The sequence below is a fragment of the Rutidosis leptorrhynchoides genome, chromosome 10 (assembly GCF_046630445.1).
Source record: "Rutidosis leptorrhynchoides isolate AG116_Rl617_1_P2 chromosome 10, CSIRO_AGI_Rlap_v1, whole genome shotgun sequence".
In the NCBI taxonomy this organism is placed as follows: Eukaryota; Viridiplantae; Streptophyta; class Magnoliopsida; order Asterales; family Asteraceae; genus Rutidosis; species Rutidosis leptorrhynchoides.
In genome coordinates, this window is record NC_092342.1 from 7724594 (window position 1) to 7749000 (window position 24407).

Sequence of the window (24407 nt, forward strand, 5' to 3'; positions counted from 1 at the left end):
AATTAATAGACTTTTCAATCCCATATTTAACTTCGCCTTCAATAATAAAATCATTATATTTTCTTGGCATGGAACTATCTCTTTGAGACCTTCTAGGTGTGAAAGTATAAGTTTGTGACACATTCTCATTATTAGAAACATCATTAGAGTTGCCCTCGGGGATGACATGATCATCATTAGATGTTGTAGTTGGATAACATGACCTGGTATGTTAATGTTGACCAATATTACTTGGTCTTGAATCATTAGAAGAACTATCCAAGGTCAAATCATCACTACTGCCATCATCTTTACTGTTATTACCTTTCCCTTTATCATTGGGTCTTGAATTATTTGGATTGTCTGTATTTAATTCATCAAATAAGTTTAACTAAGTTAAAGTTTTATCATTAAAATGTAAATTTGAATCACTATTTTTTAGTTTGAAAGGGAAAACATTCTCAAAGAACTTAACCTCTCTGGATATAAAAACATTTTTATGATCAAGGCTATAAAGTTTATAGCCTTTTTTAGCTGAAGAATATCCAAGTAAAACACATTTTTGAGACCTTTCAGAGAACTTATCATTGTTGTTCAAAACATTTACAAAATCCAGACATCCAAAAATTCTTAAATGGGAAAGATTAGGATTTCTGTTATAAATCATTTCAAAAGGACATTTATCTTTTAAAATAGAACTTGGAGTTCTGTTGATTAAATAAGAAGAAGTTAAAATACATTCATCCCAAAACTTCAAAGGAATCCCCCTTGAAACATAATAGCTTTTGAAACATTGAACAAGTGCCTATGTTTCCTTTCAACAATACCATTCTGTTGAGGTGTGTAGACACAACTAGTTCGATGCACAATACCACTTTTACTAGTGAATTCATTAAACTTAAAATTTAAAAACTCTGTGCCATTGTTAGTTCTGATAGTTTTAACATTCTTGTTTAACTGATTTTTAACTAAACAAGTTAAATTCTCAAAACAGTTAAACACATCATCTTTCCCTTTCAAAAGATACACCCACACTACTCTAGTGTAATCATCTACAATGGTTAAAAAATACCTAAAACCATTGTAACTTGTAACCCTATATGGCCCCCATACATCCAAATGTAACAATTCACCTAAAACACTTGACTTATGCTCACTGAGAGGAAAAACCTCTCTAGTTTGTTTTGCCTTGAAGCAAACTTCACAAGGGTTGTTAGAAATATTATTATCTTTGAAAAACATATTATCTTTTAAATGCATTAAAGCCTACTCAGCAGAATGACCAAGTCTGCAGTGCCATAAATCTTTAGTTAAAAAATTATAATTACTTGTATTAGTTATTCCTGAATTACCTTCACAATTTCCAGTTAGATAATAAAGTCCATAACATTGTTCACCAGTCACTAAGATCTCCCTGGACACTAAGTCCTGAAGGTGACATGCATGTTTATCAAAATTAACAAATAGATTGTTATCTTTTACTAAACAATAAGCAGATAGCAAACTTACACAATACTCAGGTATAACTAAAACATATTTCAAAATAATTTTTTCATTAATTTTTAAATCCCCAATTTTAGACACTTTAGCCTTGGTCCCATTTGGGTGTCCAACAGTCATGTTTAAATCACTAACATCAACATATGAAATAAAATTTTTAACAGAATCTGTCATGTGTTGATTAGCTCCTGAGTCTACAATCCATCCAAAATGACCTCTATGTATTTTATTTGAAGCATTTTAAATAAAAAAACCTTTTGAAGTTTGAGTTAAAGAAAACATTATAATTAGTACCTGAGACATTTGAAACAACAGACTTATTTCAACTTTTATCATCCAAAAGACTAAGTAGTTTCATTACCTATTCATTACTTAATGAAACATGATTAGAAACATTAGCAGCATTATTATCACTACTCATTTTACTTGAATTACCCTTATAGTTATTTCCAAACCCTTTTCTTTTAAGATTTGGTGGATAACCAATCACTTCAAAACATTTATCAATAGTATGATTAGTCATACCACACTTGGTACACTTTAAATTTCCACTTCTAGTTAGAAAACCAACTAGCTTAAAACATTTTTCTGTAGAATGATTATCTCTGCCACATTCTGCACACCTTGGACCAGAAGAAGATTGTATTTTTGCCTTTAAAGTTATTAGAAGAAAATGCAGAAGACTCATTTAGAGATTTTTTCTCAGAGAGAGGAGCTCCCCTATGTGATTCTTCTCTAGAAATAATAGAGAAAGCAGTTTTAACAGTAGGTAAAGGGTCCCTCATTAACAAATTACATCTAATAGGTAGATATACATCATCTAGACCCATAAAAAATTGCATTAGTTTGATTAGATTGGTGTGATCTTTGAATTCTTTTGATGATGTGAGGCCATATGCAGGTAATTGCACAAGAATATTGATAGTGCTCCAAATGAACATATATTTAGGTGCAATATCCTTTCGATATGTAAAGTTTTCAGTTGCAATTATTCTATTTTCATGTAATATTCGTTTAAATAAATAAATGTGAAGATAAAGCACGAAGATTAAAGAATTGAAGAAAAAGTGCCACTAAAGCTTGAAAAGTGCCACTAAAGCCATAGTGCACTCAAAAGTGCCACTAAAAGTGAGTTAAAGACTTGTGCAGAATTTGAGAGTTAAGGAAAATTATTTTTTGTGCAAATTACAAGTCGCGGAACGCAAAGTACAAGATATCTAAGCATACGAAAAGACGTTGGAAAAACCGGAACCGGGACATAAACCAAGTAACAACGTACGACTCAACGGAGCTAAAAGTTCAAGTCAACTATGCACAAGAATATAATATAATATATATATAATTATATAAAATTATATAAAATTATATATATTATATTATATATTAAAAAATACCAGCAGCCCACGTTTTAAATAAGAGATGAGCTGGAATCAAGGACTCCGCAATCGCGGAGCCCCAACACACAAAACCACAGCAATCGCGGAGCAACAAATTGAGCCTGGACAGCCTATCCATGCGATCGCATGGAAGATGAACTAGAAGCCCATGCGATCGCATGAGCCCCAGATGATGGTCAGGTCTATAAATTGCAAAGTTTTCTGGCCGAATTATACACACCTTCACTACTTCTTTCTTTCCTCTGTAATCATAATATATATTTATATTTATAATTTGAAGTTTAATTTAAGTTTAATAATAATTGGGTTATTGTAAGAAATGTTTTACGGGTTTTAAAGTCGGATCTCTGTCCGTGTAACGCTACGCGATAAATAATCACTGTAAGTTATGTTCAACCTTTTTAAATTAATTTCTCGTAACTAAGTTATTATTATGCTTATTTGAGCTGCAATAATCGTGATGTTGGACTAAATATTAAGACGGGGTTATTGGCTTTTGTACCATAATTAGGGTTTGGACAAAAGACCGATACTTGTGGACATTGAACTATGGACTATTAATAGATGGGGGGTATTGTCTAATCGAATGATAACTCATTGGAATCTGTCGAACCTATCTTCAAATTAGTTAATCTAATAATTATTAAATGAATAGTATGTCCTATTTAGTGACGTTTATATGACATCTTTTACAATCATTTAATTAATTATTCGGGTTGGGTAATTGATTATTCAAACTGATCAAGTGGGTAAATTAATATTCATATCTCATTAAAACAGGGGTAGATTACATACAAGGGTAATTGGTGTAATTGTTAACAAAGTATTAAAATCTTGGATTACACGCAGTCGATAACCTGGTGTAATTATTAACAAAGTTTTAAAACCTTGTTACAGTTTGAATCCCTAATTAGTTGGAATATTTGACTTCGGGAATAAGGTTAATTTGACGAGCATTTTATAATTATGACCGATGGACTATTATGGGCAAAAACCAGATAGGTTTCAAATAATCCAGGTCAAAGGACAATTAACCTAGAATAATGAATTAAAATCAAAACGTCAAACATCATGATTACGGAAGTTTAAATAAGCATAATACTTTTATTGTATTTCTCATTGTACTTTTATTTTCTGTCATTTTATTTACTGTCATTTCATTTAACGCACTTTTAATTATCGCAACTTTAAATATTGTCATTTATTTTACGCACTTTAATTATTGTCATTTATCTTTACGCTTAAATTATAAAATCAACAAACCGGTCATTAAACGGTAAAACCCCCCTTTATAATAATAATAAATACTTATATGTATATATATATTTTATATAAATATAGTTGTTAAAAATATAGTACGTAATCACTAGCTCCCTGTGGAATGAACCGGACTTACTAAAAACTACACCTGCCTATAGTGTTGTAGCAAGGTTTAGGTATATCCCATCTATATAAATAATTAAAACTTGTGTAAATTGTACCGTATTTTGTATTAAAAATAATAGTATTTCGTACCCCTCCGCTCGTACATCAAATATCATATTGTTTCCAAAGTGAATTCAATTTGTGATAATAGTCTGAAACAGGAGTTCCAGATTGTTTTGTTGATAAAGATTAAACAACACAGAACCATCCACTTTATTATATGTTTCTTTCAACTCATTCCTGACCTCAGATGCAATTTGAGAGAAAATTTGACCACTATACAGTTCATCAGACATAGATCCAAGAATCCAAGAAAGAACAACAACATTACACCTTTCCCATTGATTACTTAAAACTTCATCTTCTTCATCTTTTTCTAATGTACCATTTATAAAACCCATTTTATTTTTAGTTTGAAGTGCTAATTTCATAGCACATGCCCAAGCCTTGTAATTTTCTGTACCCTTTAATTTAAATGTAATTAAAGGTGTACTTGAAATATCACTGGCATGTAGATATAATGGATCTCAAAATCAAGTTTCCTAATAAGAGTAGTACTAGTTTCAGATCTAGTATCATCGCCCATTTTAACAGATAACAGATATGAAACAACACAAGTAAATCAAAGTAAAAAGATTAAGAACTTCTTTCTAAAATCAAGCCACAACTTGATCAGGTTTCCAGTGATTTCTTGAATCACAGTTAAGAGTTGGGCTGTGGTGATTCTGAAAGGATTATTTAATCATAACAGATATAAAAAAACTAAAAATAAGATAAAGAGGGATTTAGATACGCCCCTATATCTTTAATGCAGCGGAAGAACCAACAGATCTCTGGAGAAACCAAGAACACGAGCAAATTAGGGTTTGAATAAGAAAATCTTAAATTATCACACACGATCCAGAAAGACTTTGAATCACCTTTAAAGACCAATTGAATGCAGAGACAGAGAAACCCCCAAATTTTCAACATCAATTAATAAGTAATTCGATCAAACACTCCTTTGACCAAACCCTAATCACGAACAACCGGTAATTTGTAAACGAAAAACCAAATTAGGCGTTAAAACGCTCTGATACCATGTACAAAATACCAATTCTAACACCAAGAATCAACGAATAACGATGAATCAACACCAAATCACTTATCAAATCAACAGAAACTTATGTTCAACTAGATGAACAACATTCATACATCAAACCCTAACAAGTTTGATTACTGATATCAACTATTACAGAGATACAAAACTCTTACAAACTGAATGAATGAATATTTTGTAATTGAGAGAGAGAGAGCTATCGGATGTATTGATGATAATGAAACAATAACCCTAATCTGTTGTAAGATCATGTTTACCCAGAAGGTTGGGACGCCATCCAAAATCTTAGGACGCCGTCCTGTTGTGTAGGGCTGGACGCCGTCCAGTAATCTGGACGCCGTCCAGATTAACTGGCGGGCAAGCTGTCTTGTTTTTAGACATTACAAATGGGTATTTTAGTAGTTTCACTTTGTGGACGAATTTAAGGCCCTAGATCAGTTTTGGAGCACCATTTACTCCATCTCCAACAACCACACCTCTTCCAATTCAATTTAGAGAGAGAGAAAAGGATTTCTAGAGTGAGAGAGCTCAAATCAAGGAAGAAGAAGGTCGAATCGAGTTTAAGTGCGAGTTCTAAAATTGTTCATCTAGTCCCTAGCTACATTTTGATTGTAGTGGTAAGCCTTAACCTTGATTTCCTTATTTTAATTGTTTAAGGGTTAGGGTTTGGGTTGGAGATGAACATAAAAGCCATTTGTTAGTGATTTGGGGGTTTTGGGTAAGTTTGGGTCATGAGTAATCAAAGGTGACTAACTTAGGGTTTTGAAATGTTAAATTGTGCTTATGGGTCTTAAATGATAGTAAATCGCTAGCACACATAGAGTTTAAAGTGAATGGGTGTATTTGGATATGATAGTGACCCAAATGAGTGTGTTAACCTTGAAATAGGTCAAATGAGTCTTTGATGACCTAGGTGGGTTAACGAGTGCGAAAGTGTGATAACCTTGTGTTAAAAGGTGTATTAAGACCATAATTGAATCGTTAGTAAGGGTTTGACAAAATCCCGACCTAGTGTTAGAATGAATGGTGCAAATGGGTCACGTTTGCACTATGGGCCAAATAGCACTTGTATGGCAAGTAAGTTGGTTGACCAACTTGAATGTATGATTGATATATGTGCGTAATGTATTAGGTACTTTGCTTTGAAGAGTACGGAAGTGTAATCATCAACGACGTGTTAAGGTGAGTGGAATAATTATATGCGTAGGTATATAATGTATTCATTTGTTGTAGCGTGAGATGTGAAGTGTAGATGTGCTAAGACACCATATTTCACGTGACGAGTGAAGTGTCGATGTGCTAAGACACCACTCAAAGTAATATGATGGGTGAAGTGTCGATGTGTTAAGACGCCACCCAGAGTGAAGTGTCGATGTGCTAAGATGCCACTGCAAGAAGTTAACGGACGAAGTATCGACGTGTTAAGACGCCATCCGGGGTGAAGTATCGACGTGTTAAGATGCCACCCGGGGTGAAGCATCGACGTGTTAAGATGCCACCCGTGGGATTAGTGTACGATGTGTTAAGTACTCTAATGGTTGTTATGAACACCGATGAGAAATTCAAGTACCATTCCTTATACGATTGATTAACCATGGTTTTGTGTTGTGGTATAGCATAATATATTGTTCGTGTTATATGCTATCGTTGGTGCTAGCTTATGATATCGTGGACTTAGCATTTGTATTTTGAGATGGTATGCTAATTTTTAAAATGCTAGCGTGTATGAGGTATTTGTGTAAGTGATTGCAAGTAACTAGATTATATATGTATGTGTATAATTATTGCATTCACTAAGGTTTGCTTACCCTCTCGTTGTTTACCATTTTATAGGCTCGGGCGTCGACAAGGGTAAGGGCGTTCGGTTGGATTAGAGATCCCGCTTTGTATTGATAGGGGACGCTTTTGGATGTGTTAGCTTTTGAAGTTTGGCCAATATGTGGGTAAATTAACCCCAAACACCATGCTCTAGATGTCGTTTGGAATTAAAACTCTTATGATCGAACTTGTATTTTGAACGAAACTCGTAAAACGGCCGATGTGGGCCCGATGTTGTAAAACTTGGTTTTATGGTGGAAATCTCTTAGTTTAACTTATATTGACATGTTGAAAAAAGGGTTTCGCTTAAAAGTATCGGGAAGCGGGTTTTCCGCTCGCGTAAGTTGAGCACGGGGATCAGTCCCTGGCAGTTCAATCGGACGATGTCCCAAAAGGCTGGATGCCGTCCAAGCCTTCAGTGCTGGACGCCGTCCAGAATGTTGGACGCCATCCAGAATGTTGGACGCCGTCCAGATGTATTAGTCCAGATTTTTTTTTTTTGGGACATATTTTGGGCGTATCAAGGTTTGGGATGTTACAAGTGGTATCAGAGCATGGTCTTTGGGATTTAAGCGACTTGAGATAGGTGCCTAGACTTAGACTTGAATTGTTTATGCGCGTTATGCGGGACTTGTAAGAGACGGGTCGGACCGGGGAATGGTTAGTGCCTAGGATTAGGTGAACTAACTATGCGCTAATTGTTTTGTGTTATGTTTTTGCAATCATCAAGCGAGATAGACATTGTACTAGCAAGTTAATGCGACACGCTCGCGTAACAATGATTAGCTACCATTGTTACGGGTTCAAATCGTGTCAAATAAGCGATGTACGATGATTGTTGAGCAAGAAGGGGTAGTGTAGTGTGTGTGTGTATATATATATATATATATATATATATATATATATATATATATATATATATATATATATATATATATATATATATATATATATATATATATATATATATATATATATATATATATATATGTGTGTGTGTGTGTGTGTGTGTGTGTGTGTATGTGTGTGTGTTATGTCCTTTCGTTTCGTTGTTTAATCTATTTCGTTTTATAGAATGAAGACGAGAAACGGACCCGAAAATGATAATGGAGGTACGAGCGAGGACTCCGAGTTTACGGCTAAGGTTGAGGCCATATTTAAATGTCAAAAGGCGGAGTTTCTAGAAGATGTTAAGATGATGTTCCTAGATACTATTGACGAGCAACTAGTCAATGTAGTAAAGGAACAAATTAAGGCCGTTCTTCACGAAGATAATGTTGGAAGACGAGACTTTTTCTATAAGAATTTCAAGGATTCTCAACCTCCCACCTTTGAAGGTGAACGAGACCCTCTTAAGAGTGCCCGATGGATCTCTGATATGGAGGGGGTCTTTCGTACTTGTGAATGTCCTCTTGATAAGAAGACAAGGTACGGGTGTAGTATGTTGAGGGGCGATGCTAAGTTGTGGTGGGATGCAAAAATCCAAGTTTATGGTGAAGAACAATGCATGGAATTCACTTGGGATGAATTCAAGGCGGAAGTTTTAAAAGAATACCAAACTTCGGCTGATCTTACAAGGCTTAAGGACGAGTTACGTTCCTTGAGGCAAAGGTCGATGGATTTGAACACTCTCAAATCCGTGTTTTTGTCCAAGACCCAATTTTTCTCGGAGTATGTCGGGAATGATAAAATGTTGAAGGAGGACTTCTATCGAATCTTAAATGATAGTTATCAAGAGAAGATTAGGGTGAATGTGGTGAAAAGCTTTGATGAGTTGTTCAATATGGCCAAAGGTTTTGAGGCGCTCGTGTTGAGGAAGAGTGGCTTTACTTTTGGCAAAAGAAAGATTGAAGGTTCGAGCCATTCGAACTTTTCAAACAAAAAGAACAAGAAGGGCTCCGAGGGTGTTGGTAATGTGAAGAAAGGTGCTTCCCGAGATTTTTCTTATGCGTGCTACAATTGTGGACAAAAGGGCCATATGGCACGTGAATGTCCGAAACCATCATCTACAACCAATCTTAGTTGTTTTAATTATGGTAAAGAAGGGCATCGAAGGACAGAGTGTCCCGATTTGCGGGGTGATAATGTTATGCGGCTAGAGAAGGCGGTTGGCACGGCTAGGGGTCGCAACTATTTGATGATAAATGATGAGGCCAAGCAATCAAATGAAGTTGTCTTAGGTACTTTCATTGTTAACTCTAATCCGGCAAGGATCCTATTTGATAGCGGTGCTAATTTATCGTTTGTTTCTCCAATATTTGTGTCTAAGCTTGATAAATCACTAGCTAAGTTAAGTCATCCGGTAGAAGTCGAAATAGCGGATGGTAAGACGGTGCTAGGGGTTGATGTGTGTAATGAATGAGATATTATGTTTAGTTCCGAAACGTTTAAAATTGATCTTATCCCAATGACCTTGGGTGAATTTGATATTGTCGTTGGTATGGATTGGCTCGATCGTTATAGAGCCGATATTGCATGCCATGAAAAATCTATTCGTGTGAAGACCCCAAGCGGGGGAGAGTTAATTATTCATGGCGAGAGACGGAGAAGACTTGTGCCATTATGCACTTATGCACGAGCACGTCGTTTCCTTGTTAGTGGTGACATGACTTTTCTTACTCAAGTAGTTGATACTCGTGAAGAGCCACCATCCATTCGTGAAATTTCGGTGGTTAGTGAATTCGAAGACGTTTTTCCGGATGAATTACCGGGTGTTCGGCGGAAAGACAAGTTGAATTTCGCATCGAGTTGGTTCCGGGTGCTACTCCCATTTCTAAAACTCCTTATCGTTTAGCACCAACGGAGATGCAAGAGTTGTTAAATCAAACCCAAGAGTTGCTTGAAAAGGGTTTTATTCGACCGAGTGCTTCATCATGGGGCGCTCCGGTTTTATTCGTGAAGAAGAAGGATGGTAATATGCGGATGTGCATCGATTATCGGTAGTTGAACAAAGTGACGATAAAGAATCGTTATCCATTGCCTCGGATTGACAATTTGTTTGACCAACTCCAAGGTGCAGCGTATTTCTCTAAGATCGACCTACGGTCTGGCTATCAATAAATGCGGGTCCGTGAGGAAGATATTGAGAAAACGGCTTTTCGAACGCGTTACGGGCATTATGAGTTTGTAGTTATGCCTTTCGGTCTTACGAATGCACCGGCGACATTCATGGATCTTATGAACCGAGTGTGCCAACCTATGTTGGACAAGTCGGTGATTGTGTTCATTGACGACATACTCGTCTATTCGAAGAGTATGAAGGAACATGAACATCATTTGCGTGGTGTGTTGAAGACGCTGTAGAAGGAGAAATTGTATGCAAAATTCTCCAAATGTGAATTTTGGCTAAGGGAAGTTCAATTCCTTGGCCATATTGTGAACAAGGATGGTATTCAAGTAGATCTGGGGAAGATTGAGTCGGTGAAGAGTTGGGGACGATCGACTAAGCCTACGGAAATCCGAAGTTTTCTCGGATTGGCCAGTTATTATCGTCGGTTTATCCAAGACTTTTCTAAAATCACTTCTCCTTTGACAAAGTTAACGAGAAAGAACGCGAGATTTAATTGGGAAAACAAGCAAGAAATTGCTTTCCAATTGCTAAAAGAGAAGTTATATCAAGCTCCGGTTTTAGTGTTGCCGGAAGGTGTAGAAGACATGACGGTTTATTGTGATGCTTCTTTAAATGGGATCGGTTGTGTTCTAATGCAACGAGGTAAAGTCATCGCGTATGCCTCTCGACAATTAAAGGAACACGAAACGAGATATCCGACTCATGATCTTGAGTTGGCGGCGGTTGTTCATGCATTGAAAATTTGGCACCATTACTTGTATGGTATCAAGTGTACGATTTATTCGGATCACAAGAGCTTGAAACATCTTTTTGATCAACGAGATTTGAATTATCGTCAACGTAGATGGATGGATGTGGTGAAGGACTATGATTGTGAAATACTTTATCATCCGGGTAAGGCAAATGTGGTCGCGGATGCGTTAAGTCGAAAGAGTCAACATCCGGCAATACGAGTAGGATCATTAAGCATGATTATTACTAACGATTTTCTTGAAAAGCTTGGCGAGACTCAAATTGAAGCTTTTGTTAACAATAAGCATGAGGAACGAATCGTGGGACAAACAGGGTCTATTACTTTAGGTCCACATGGTTTGTTGTCTTTTCAAGGACGAGTGTGGGTGCCTAGAATGGGAGATTTCCGACGAGTGCTACTTGATGAAGCACATAAGTCAAAGTATTCCATTCACCCGGGTGCGACGAAAATGTATCTTGATTTGAGGAAAGAGTATTGGTGACCGGGCATGAAACGTGATGTTGTTAAATATGTTGAACAATGCGTCACGTGTTTGCAAGTTAAAGAAGAACACCAAAAGCCGTATGGTACGTTACAGCCGTTAGAAATCCCGAAATGGAAATGGGAGAACATTACCATGGATTTCATCACAAAGTTACCAAAGACGGCGAGAACCCAATTTGACTCGATTTGGGTAATAGTTGATCGATTGACGAAAAGTGCTTTGTTTCTTCCCATTCAGGAAGTGATATCATCGGATGCTTTGTCTAAGTTGTTTATCAAGGAGGTGATATCGAAATACGGGGTTCCTATATCTATTATTTCGGATCAAGATACCCGTTTCACATCTCGGTTTTGGGAGAAGTTTCATGAAGATATGGGTACACAATTGAAATTGAGCACGGTGTATCATCCTCAAATGGACGGTCAAACCGAACGTACGAATCAAACTTTAGGGGATATGTTACGGGCGTGTATTATTGATTTCGGTGGTAGTTGGGATGAGCACTTACCGTTGGTAGAATTCTCGTACAATAATAGTTATCATACTAGTATTGGGATGCCACCTTACGAGATGCTTTATGGCGTAGATGTCGAACCCCGATTTGTTGGGGTGAAGTGGGTCAAAGAGAAATCGGGAGTACCGATTTGGTTTTTGAGACGAATAGCAAGATTGATATGATTCGGGCTCATTTGAAAAAGGCTCAAGATAGACAAAAGGCGTATGCCAACAAATGAAGATGACCAATTGAGTTTCAAGAAGGTGACATGGTGATGCTTAAAGTTTCTCCATGGAAAGGTGTTATTCGGTTTCGAAAACGAGGAAAGTTAGCTCCTCGGTTTATTGGACCATTTAAAATCTTAGCTCGTATTGGTGAAGTTGCATATCGTTTGGAATTACCCGAAGAGCTTGCGGGGATCCATAATACATTTCATGTTTCCCACCTCCGTAAGTGTCTTGCGGATAATTCTTCATGGGTGCCTTTAGACGAAATTAAGCTAAACAATAAGTTAGAGTATATTGAGGAGCCGATTGCTATACTCGACGAAAAGGTGAAAAGATTGAGGAATAAAGAGGTAAGGACTTTTAAAGTTCAATGGAGTCGAAGTATAGGTTCCGAGTTTGAGTTGGGAATCCGAAGAGTTTGTTTTAGTGTATCTTCCTGCTTGTCATGCGGCTTGGATTGCGAGGTCGCAATCCGGTTCAAGTGGGGGAGAGTTATAAGATCCTATTTACCCAGAAGGTTGGGACGCCGTCCAAAATGTTGGGACGCCATGCTATTGTGAAGGGATGGACGCCATCCAGTAATCTGGACGCCGTCCAGATTAACTGGCGGGCCAGCTGTCTTGTTTTTAGACATTACAAATGGGTATTTTGGTAATTTCACTTTATGGACGAATTTAAGGCCCTAGATCAGTTTTGGAGCATCATTTACTCCATCTCCAATAACCACACCTCTTCCAATTCAATTTAGAGAGAGAAAAGGATTTCTAGAGTGAGAGAGCTCAAATCAAGGAAGAAGAAGGTCGAATCGGGTTTAAGTGCGAGTTCTAAAATTGTTCATCTAGTCCCTAGCTACATTTTGATTGTAGTGGTATGTCTTAACCTTGATTTCCTTATTTTAATTGTTTAAGGGTTAGGGTTTGGGTTGGAGATGAACGTAAAACCCATTTGTTAGTGATTTGGGGGTTTTGGGTAAGTTTGGGTCATGAGTACTCAAAGGTGACTAACCTAGGGTTTTGAAATGTTAAATTGTGCTTATGGGTCTTAAATGATAGTAAATCGCTAGCACACTTAGAGTTTAAAGTGATTGGGTTTATTTGGGTATGATAGTGACCCAAATGAGTGTGTTAACCTTGAAATAGGTCAAATGAGTCTTTGATGACCTAGGTGGGTTAATGGGTGCGAAAGTGTGATAACCTTGTGTTAAAAGGTGTATTAAGACCATAATTGAATCGTTAGTAAGGGTTTGACAAAATCCCGACCTAGTGTTAGAATGAATGGTGCAAATGGGTCATGTTTGCACTATGGGCCAAATGGCACTTGTATGGCGAGTAAGTTGGTTGACCAACTTGATTGTATGATTGATATATGTGCGTAATGTATTAGGTACTTTGCTTTGAAGAGTATGGAAGTGTAATCATCACCGACGTGTTAAGGTGAGTGGAATAATTATATGCGTAGGTATATAATGTATTCATTTGTTGTAGCGTGAGATGTGAAGTGTAGATGTGCTAAGACACCATATTTCACGTGACGAGTGAAGTGTCGATGTGCTAAGACACCACTCAAAGTAATATGATGGGTGAAGTGTCGATGTGTTAAGAAGCCACCCAGAGTGAAGTGTCGATGTGCTAAGATGCCACTCCAAGAAGTTAACGGACGAAGTATCGACGTGTTAAGACGCCATCCGGGGTGAAGTATCGACGTGTTAAGATGCCACCCGGGGTGAAGCATCGACGTGTTAAGATGCCACTCGTGGGATTAGTGTACGACGTTTTAAGTACTCTAATGGTTGTTATGAACACCGATGGGAAATTCAAGAACCATTCCTTGTACGATTGGTTAACCATGGTTTTGTGTTGTGGTATAGCATAATATATTATTCGTGTTATATGCTATCGTTGGTGCTAGCTTATGATATCGTGGACTTAGCATTTGTATTTTGAGATGGTATGCTAATTTTTAAAATGCTAGCGTGTGTGAGGTATTTGTGTAAGTGATTGCAAGTAAGTAAATTATATATGTATGTGTATAATTATTGCATTCACTAAGCTTTGCTTACCCTCTCATTTTTTACCATTTTATAGGCTCGGGCGTCGACAAGGGTAAGGGCGTTCAGTTGGATTAGAGATCCCTCTTTGTATTGATAGGGGACGCTTTTGGATGTGTTAGCTTTTAAAGTTTGGCCAATATGTGGGTAGTTTAACCCCAAACACCATGCTCTAGGTGTCGTTTGGAATTTAAACTCTTATGGTCGAACTTGTATTTTGAACGAAACTCGTAAAACGGCCGATGTGGGCCCGATGTTGAAAAACTTGGTTTTATGGTGGAAATATCTTAGTTTAACTTATATTGACATGTTGTAAAAAGGGTTTCGCTTGAAAGTGTCGGGAAGCGGGTTTTCCGCTCGCGTAAGTTGAGCACGAGGATCAGTCCCTGGCTGTTCAATGGGACGCCGTCCCAAAAGGCTGGACGCCGTCCAGATGTATTAGTCAAGAAAAAAAAATTTGGGACATATTTTGGGCGTATCAAGGTTTGGGATGTTACATCTGTAAGTATATAGCAAAGGGTTACATAATTACAGACTAACCCCTTACAAATTCATTTTAAATAGAAATAGCCCTCAACATTTAATAGTTAAGCCAAACTGTGTCCCGTCATTGTGTATTGACTCTTTCACCCACTCGATCTACAAATGACTTAACCCTTCACTTGATACATTTAACTTGACATCTACAGCATAGTCACCACTGCACAGCTTCACTTTCATCAAGCTATCCAGCAACAACCTGCACAATCTCAAACACTAATAAGAACAAATAATATAAACCAGAAATAATAACAATTAGATTGATCATTTGAACACCCCCCCACAATCTAATTGTTAAAGTAGTCCTTTAGAATAAGTTTTTCACAAAATTTATTATGTTGATATGAACACAACCCTTTTGTAAATATATCTGCAATATTACGCTCAGATTTAATATTGTTTGTAACAATAACATCTCCACTAATCTTATCTCTTACAAAATGCAAATCAATCACAAAATGCTTTGTTTTCTAGTGAAAAACAGGGTTTGCTTCAATTTTAATTGCAGCTGAATTATCAACAAACATAGGAACATGAATAGAAAGACTTGAGTTGAACTCATTAAGCAACTTGATTACCCAAAAAACCTCACAAGAAGCATCAGCCAATGCTCTATATTCTGCTTCAGCTGAAGATCTAGAGATGGTTGCCTGCTTCTTGCTTTTCCAGGCTATCAAGGAACCATACAAATAAAGACAATAACCAGTGATAGATTTTCTATCCGTAATTCCTTTTCCCCAGTCCGAGTCAACAAATGCAGACAAGCTGTTATCACTAGACTTCTCAATACACAAGCCTTTACCAGGAGCACCTTTAAGGTACTTTAAAACCCTAATGGCACACTTTAAATGAGAATATTTAGGTGAATGCATAAACTGACTCAGTACATGTACAGCATATGAAATATCTGGCCTTGTAAGAGTCAAATAGATCAACTTTCCTATAAGCCTTTGATATTCACTAACTTTATCAATGAGCACATCATGTTTACCAACATTACTATCACACAAAGCATTTGGTTCAATAGGTGTTTGTGCAGGTTTGCACCCTAATAAACCAAATTCAGACAAAAGATCAAGGGTATATTTTCTCTGTGACAAATACACATTTTTTTCAGTTCTAATTACCTCTATTCCAAGAAAATATTTTAAATTCCCTAAATCCTTAATTTGAAATTGTTTACTTAAAAAAGTTTTAAATTTTTCAATTTCACTAACATTGTTGCCTGTAACCACAATGTCATCAACATACACTAACAGTGCAATAAAAATATCCTTCTCAGATTTTATAAACAATGAGTAATCATTCTTACTTCGACTAAAACCAAGTTCAACTAGAACATATGTAAGTTTTTCATTCCACTTTCTTGGAGCTTGTTTGAGCCCATACAAAGACCTTTTTAATTTACAAACTCTTGTATCATTTTTGTCAAAATAACCTAATGGTAAAGTCATATAGACAGATTCATCTAGGTCACCATAAAGAAAGGCATTATTTATGTCAAGTTGAAATAATACCCAGTTATTTTGAACTGCAATATTAATTAGACATCTGACTGTTATCATTTTAACCACAGGTGAGAAAGTTTCATCAAAATCAATGCCTTCTCTTTGGTTATAGCCTTTGGCTACTAACCTAGCTTTATATCTATCTGCTTCACCATTTGACTTATATTTAATTTTATAAACCCATTTGCAGCCAATAGGTTTCCTATCAGCAGGCAAAGTGGTTAACTCCCAAGTATTATTCCTATGGAGAGCTTCCATTTCCAAATTTATGGCATCATTCCAATGTTTATGCTTAGAAGCTTCCCAATAGGTACTTGGTTCAATGCTTTTGTCAAGAGTAGTAATGAAGCAGAGATGCTCAGCATCAAGTTTAGAATGATTAATAGACTTTTCAATCCCATATTTAACGTTGCCTTCAATAATAAAATCATTATATTTTCTTGGCATGGAACTATCTCTTTGAGACCTTCTAGGTGTGAAAGTAAAAGTTTGTGACACATTCTCATTATTAGAAACATCATTAGAGTTGCCCTCAGGGATGACATGATCATCATTAGATGTTGCAGTTGGATAACATGACCTGGTATGTTCATGTTGACCAGTATTACTTGGTCTTGAATCATTAGAAGAACTATCCAAGGTCAAATCATCACTACTGCCATCATTTTTACTGTTATTACCTTTCCCTTCATCATTGGGTCTTGAATTATTTGGATTGTCTGTATTTATTTCATCAAAGAAGTTTAACTGAGTTAAAGTTTTATCATTAAAATGTAAATTTGAATCACTATTCTTTAGTTTGAAAGGGAAAACATTCTCAAAGAACTTAACATCTCTGGATATAAAAACATTTTTATGATCAAGGCTATAAAGTTTATAGCCTTTTTTGGCTGAAGAATATCCAAGTAAAACACATTTTTGAGACCTTTCAGAGAACTTATCATTGTTGTTCAAAACATTTACAAAAGCCAGACATCCAAAAAGTCTTAAATGGGAAAGATTAGGAGTTCTTTTATAAATCATTTCAAAAGGACATTTACCTTTTAAAACAGAACTTTGAGTTCTGTTGATTAAATAAGCAAAAGTTAACATACATTCATCCCAAAACTTCAAAGGAATCCCCCTTGAAACATAATAGCTCTTGAAACATTGAGCAAGTGCCTATGTTTCCTTTCAACAATACCATTCTGTTGAGGTGTGTATACACAGCTAGTTTGATGCACAATACCACTTTTACTAATGAATTCATTAAACTTAAAATTTAAAAACTCTGTGCCATTGTCAGTTCTGATAGTTTTAACATTCTTGTTGAACAGATTTTTAACTAAACAAGTTAAATTCTCAAAACAGTTAAACACATCATCTTTCCCTTTCAAAAGATACACCCACACTACTCTAGTGTAATCATCTACAATGGTTAAAAAATACCTAAAACCATTGTAACTTGTAACCCTATATGACCCCATACATCCAAATGTAACAATTCACCTAAAACACTTGACTTATGCTCACTGAGAGGAAAAACCTCTCTAGTTTGTTTTGCCTTGAAGCAAACTTCACAAGGGTTGTTAGAAATATTATTATCTTTGAAAAACAGATTATCTTTTAAATGCATTAAAGCCTGCTCAGCAGGATGACCAAGTCTGCAGTGCCATAAATCTTTAGTTAAAAAATTATAATTACTTGTATTAGTTATTCCTAAATTACCTTCACAATTTCCAGTTAGATAATAAAGTCCATCACATTGTTCACCAATCACTAAGATCTCCCTGGACACCAAGTCCTGAAGGTGACATGCATGTTTATAAAAATTAACAAATAGATTGTTATCTTTCACTAAACAATAAACAGATAGCAAACTTACACAATACTCAGGTATAACTAAAACATCTTTCAAAATAATTTTTTCATTAATTTTTAAATCCCCAATTTTATACACTTTAGCCTTGGTCTCATTTGGGTGTCCAACATTCACGTTTAAATCACTGACATCAACATATGAAACAAAGTTTTCAACAGAACCTGTCATGTGTTGATTAGTTCCTGAGTCTACAATCCATCCAAAATGACCTCTATGTATTTTATTTGAAGCATTTGAAACAAAAAACCTTTTGAAGTTTGAGTCAAAGAAAACATTATAATTAACAAAAGTACCTGAGACATTTGAAACAACAGACTTATTTCCACTTTTATCATCCAAAAGACTAAGTAATTTCATTACCTGTTCATTATTTAATGAAACAGGATTAGAAACATTAGCAGCATTATTATCATTACGCATTTTACTTGAATTACCCTTATAGGTATTTCCAAACCCTTTTCTTTTAAGATTTGGTGGATAACTGATCAAACCAAAATCGTCTTGTATGAATAGATTTCGGGTTTGAGTGCTTGATTTGGGAGAAATAGAGAGTCAAATGTTTTAACTCCAATAATTGTGCAAACCCCAATTTGGAATCTGGATTCCAAGGGCATAAAATAATCGATTGAATTAGCCTTATTCGATCGGAATCGAATAAGCTAATATCTAAGAGTGAGGATTAATTCAGACGATGATCGGAGCACCGGCCGGAATTAGTTTAACGACTGGAGTGATGTTACCGCAATTGATTTGGGCAGAGTAACATTAATGCATCCAATGTTGTTTGAATGAAAGACATTGTTTACGTATTTATAGATGTCTAGGAGGGAATGATGACGTGACACATGTCCCTTTCGTGGTTGTAACGAACTTTGTCAATCCCGAGGGGTAACGTGACACTTGTCCCTTTCATGGGGAGTAACAGATCCAAACGAACTTTCCTAGATTCGCGGGCTGACGTGGCATGCAACTTGCTTGCATGCTTACTCCGTCGTTAGGTAATCATTTCGGGACGAAGTGTCTGCTCCGGGACAGTGCACTTTCTCCGAGACAGTGTGCTTGTCCCGGGAAAATATCTTCATACCGGGATGGAACGCCGTGTCGGTACTGACGGCAGGTCAGTTCCGGTTAAGGAATCACGGTGCTCTCAGTCTAGCCGGGAAGGTTTTGCTTTCTACTTTGTTCCAAGTGTTTCTCTCACGGTTATGATTATCACGACTGGCTGTATGATGCCAGTTATGTGTATGTCATATGGGTTCTCGGTCTTGCCATTTGTCCGGCATGGTAAAGTTTCCGGGATGACGTCAGGCGGACGTCGGGAAACGAAGTACGTATTCCGGGACACGCGGTACCGGGTAAGATTTTTGCCGAGATGCTTGCCTGTTTTTGAGAGGGATCATTATGCGTATCATTAAGTCCCCCTAGTTTGGTGAGGTCAGCTGGAACAGCTGCGTTTCCAAACTTAAATTATCATTACCCACTCACATGATTCGACGTGCAATAAATGCGTTTTGCATGCTGTCTTAATCATAGTACATCTCGTGTTCTAACGCACCTTTTCGATTTTTATGGGACCCACGTAGGACTTTTTCCTATATAAAGGAGCGTTTTTCTTTATTCAATTCTTTCTACCTTCGATATTATTCGCTTTACAAAATACAGAGAAACGATTTTCTTGTTTTCCTTGATTTGGATCGTATTTCTTTCATCTTTTTGCAGTATGGTCCCCGGACCTAACGTTCTTCATGACGTGTTACGTGCGCCTAGCAGCGTTAATGAAACATACCTTGATAGGGTTTGTTTTATATGTCCTTAGCTGCGAGGTTTGGGGTTAGTTATTCCAAGGTCACAGCAGCGCGCTTGTGGGCCCCCGCCCAATCATTGTGCTATCTATTTGAGACCCTTTGAGGTCTCAAATTTGAGATACCCATTTAATCGCTTCTTCATGAAGTTTTTAAATTTCTATGGCCTTAGCATTGCTCGCTTGCATCCGAATGGGGTTCGCGCGATCGTACTGTTTGAAATGTACTTTAATGGTTTAGGCATGTGCTTGAGCTTGAATATCTTCATGAGCATTTTTCGATTATCATCCTATCGCAAAGGGTGGTACACGTTTACTGATGAAATCGATTTCCTTGGGGAGGCACCGTCGATTGCAGATAACTAGGTGCAATCATTTGTTTTTGCCAAGTGTTCTGACTTTTCGTTGAAGAATGCATGTCCTATTTATTTAGGTCGGTGACTGTTCAGCAGCCGAGGCAACTTTCTGAGCTAGGTGAATCGATGGTTGACCAATTGAGGGACCTGAGGATTCCTCAATGGTTTTATGAGGAGCAGGTGTTGGTAATGGCTAATGTTAGCAACTACTAGACTCATTCTGATAGGATTCCTGTCGCTCGGAGAGGCGGGAGAGGTATTTGACCGTTTGACATTTTCCATCCCCCTTTTTTTATGTAACCGTGATTTTTAAGGTGACGATTTGTGCAGAGTTGACCATGTCAGAGGTTCTGAGGGCGGTGAGCCTGGATGGCATGGTTTTCACCGATAAAGTGGTTGAAGCAACGACACCTGCGTCCTCCAGCCATTGCAGAACGTTACCTCTTGAAGATTTGGAATCTTCTAATGGCGGCTCTTCGGAGGGTGGGCTGATCCGTCGTACCGGATTGAGCCGGCTGCAGCAGCTGAAGGTACGTGTTAGTCCCGTATTTGCTTTAACTTTCTTAACAGTATCTTGCGCTGATTATATTGTTTTGTTTCATGTTATGCGTACGTAACACTGGTGTAACCCCTGCGGGGGCGCATGCTTCTGTCCGCATGGTTCCGTTGTTGGAGGGAACTGCTCCCCAGGAGGAACTTGAGCCGGTTGCTAGGGAGAATCGGGTGACGGAGGGGTCAGCTACTGAAAGAGAGTCGGCTCAAGGGCATCATCCCGGCAAAGAACCCACTGTGGAGGCCTCGGATGCTCGCCCCCGTCTGACGACAAATGCTGGGCAGAATGTTTACATTCTGCCCGATTGTAATATCGAGCCATTCCGTAATCTTCTCCGCTGCGATGCCTTAGACTACCCGGTTTATAGAGAATATCTTGATTTTATTACATTTTTGGCTCTGAAAGAGGCGCTGGCCGCTCTTTTCACCGCCCAGGCACAACACTTGCGTTCTCAATTCGCCGTGTTTGCTCAGCACCTTGTGACGGATGAACTGAACTGGAGCGAGGCTGATGCTCGTCGCATTCACGAGCATTGTGTGCTGTTTGAGAATGATAACCATCGGGTGGCAGAATTGTCGGGCATAATTGCTCGCCTCGAAAGGGAGTTGGCGTCAGCCAAGGAGGCTTTGGAGCCTATCCAGAATGAGCTACGCGTTTCCCGGGAAACACAGGAGTCGTTGGAGGCTGCGCTTGCCTAAGAACAGGAGAAAGTCACCTTACTTTCTGATGACAATAAAAAGTTATCGGAGAAGGTGTCGGCCACGTTGGGCGAACTTACCCGTCTTCAGCATGGTATTCCTGTGCTTTTTGCCCGACTCCTGAAGTCATCTATTGTTCATCAGCCGTTCAATGCCTTTATAGAGGCCATCAAAAGGTTAACTACATTTGAGGTGTTGAAGGCGGTACATCGTTTCTTACCGCCTGGTAGCGCGACCCAAAAGAAGAAGATTGACTTGAGCGCTACCTGTGTGCAGGATTGTCATCGGGCACATGAGGCACTCAGCCGGATTAGTTTTGAAGAACTAGACAAAATCTGTAGGGACGAGAACTCATCCGTTGAGGATATTGTAAATTACCAACCTTAGAGATATGCACTCGGTTGCCTTTTGTATGATTAATTTGAGTTATGTATTTTGTTGTATGTGGTGTATACACTAGTTTACTTTGCTGTGAGTTGCATATGTTGTCATGACAAAAACATAGATATCTAGACTTCGCGTGAGTGTGGTCGAGTTGTTTATACAGTAGAACCGGACCACCAATGATATGGCCGGACGTCCTTGTTATCCGTTAAGGTTCTTCAAGGGGTATCCTCCTACCAACGAAAGCTAGAAAGCATTTCTTCTGGTGGTAGGTCTGAAATATGCCGAAAGACTTTCGATTTTACTTGTGTTATATTCAGAGTCGTTACAGTGCATAAGTATATAAAATGAAATTTTATTGATGACTTATACATAGAAATTATTTGAGTACATAGGTGTTTTGCATTTCTGCAATCCGAGTGGGTGATCAGTCCTCCCGGTCGCAGATAAGTTACACGTGATATTTCTTCAAATGGAATGCGTGCCAAGGGCGTTGTATCGGAACTCCATCTGGTGTCTCCAGGTGGTATGCACCATACTCAGTTATTCCGACAACTCTGTAGGGTCCTTCCCATCTGGGGCTCAATTTTCTGACGTTTTGCTGTCGGCTGGCCTCATTGCCGCGTAACACCAAATTGTTTAACTGAAAGTCCAGTGGCTTGACTTTTTTGTCATAGTGGTTTGCGATTTGCTATTTCTTCTCGGCTTGCCGGATATGTACTATTGTCCGACGTTCTTCTAGAGCATCTAAGTTTTCTCGTAATGCGTCATCATTTTGTGGTGCATCGAATGATGTTATTCGGTCAGTTGGGACAAGCACTTCGCCGGTATAACCGCTTCGGTTTCGTACACTAGACTGAAAGGTGTTTCGTTCATACTATCTTTCGGTGTTGTCTGGTGTGCCCATAGTACATGTTGTAGTTTGTCCACCTAAATCCTTGTCAGTGTTTGCCCAGTCTTGCTTTTATGCCAGCAACGATGTCCCTGTTAGTGACCTCGACTTGTCCGTTAGCTTGCAGATAGGCCACGGAAGAGAATGACTGTTGAATGTCCATGTCTGCACACCAGTCTTTAAATGGATTGTGTGCGAACTACGTGTCGTTATCTCTCGTGGTAAGCCGAAACGACAAACAATGTCCTCCCATACAAAGGTCAAGATTTTTCTTCCCGTAATCATGCTTAGCGGTCTCGCCTCAACCCATTTAGTAAAGTAGTCAATTGCGACTACTAAAAATTTAACATTGCCGACACCTCGTGGGAATGGGCCGACAATGTCAATCCCCCATTTGCAAAATGGCCAAGCAGCGTGTATGGGAATCATATTTCGACGAGGGGATCTGTTGACGGGAGCGTGTATATGGCATGCCTCGCAGTTTACGATCAGGTCATATGTATCTCGGTACATGTGTGGCCAGAAATAACCCATTCTCTTGATCCTGCTAACTATCGTTCGGTAGCCGGAGTGCGTTGAGCAGGCTCCCCCATGCATTTCTCGTATTATCTCTTTAGCCTGTGCCGGGCCAACGCACCTTAAATAGGGCTCTGTGAACAATTTCCTGTACAAGATGCCGTTGTAATTTGTCTTCTAGTAGTGTACCGTCGGCAAGATATTTTATGAAGGGTGTCATCCAACATTCTTCTTCTGTTGTGATCGTCGCCATGAGGGTATCCTCTTCAGTTGACTTCCTTTCCAGTACTTCAACCATAACTTTTTTAGTGAAATGACCATATAGCAAAGAGGCGAGCTTGCTCAAAGCATCTGCTTTCTTGTTACGATTACGGGGTATTTGTTTTATTTCGAATGCCGCGAAGGTGTTGGTTAGTGCCTTTATGAGTTCTAGGTATTTTTATATCGATGTGTCTCTTGCTTCGAAGCTGCCGTTTAGCTGGCTTGCCACCAGTTGGGAGTCGACATAAGCTGTGAGCTGTCGCACATTGATACTTTTAGCTAAGTGTAATCTGGCTATTAGTGCTTTGTATTCGGCCTCGTTGTTTGAGGCGGCGAATTTCAACCGGATAGCGTAAGTTATTTCTTCTCCGTTTGGGGAAACGAGGAGTATGCTATGCCAGCCCCCTCCTCACTTGATGCTCCGTCTGTATATAGTTCCCAGAACTTGTCCGTCTCTCTTCTTGTAACTGTGGTTTCGCCCTGCTTGATCATGTCGGAAGGGAGTTCTACCAGGAAGTCTGCTATGACTTGGCCCTTGACCGAATGTCTCAGGAGGAAAGTGATTTCGTGCACTCTGAGTTCGATTGCCTATTTCGCCATTCTTTAGGAGATTTATGGCCTAGTGAGGACGTGTTTAATTGGTTGGTCCGTGAAAACTTGTATTGGATGCGCTTGAAAATAGCGCCGGAGCTGCCTGGCTGTATGTACTAAAGCATAGATTAGTTTTTCCATGGCCGGGTA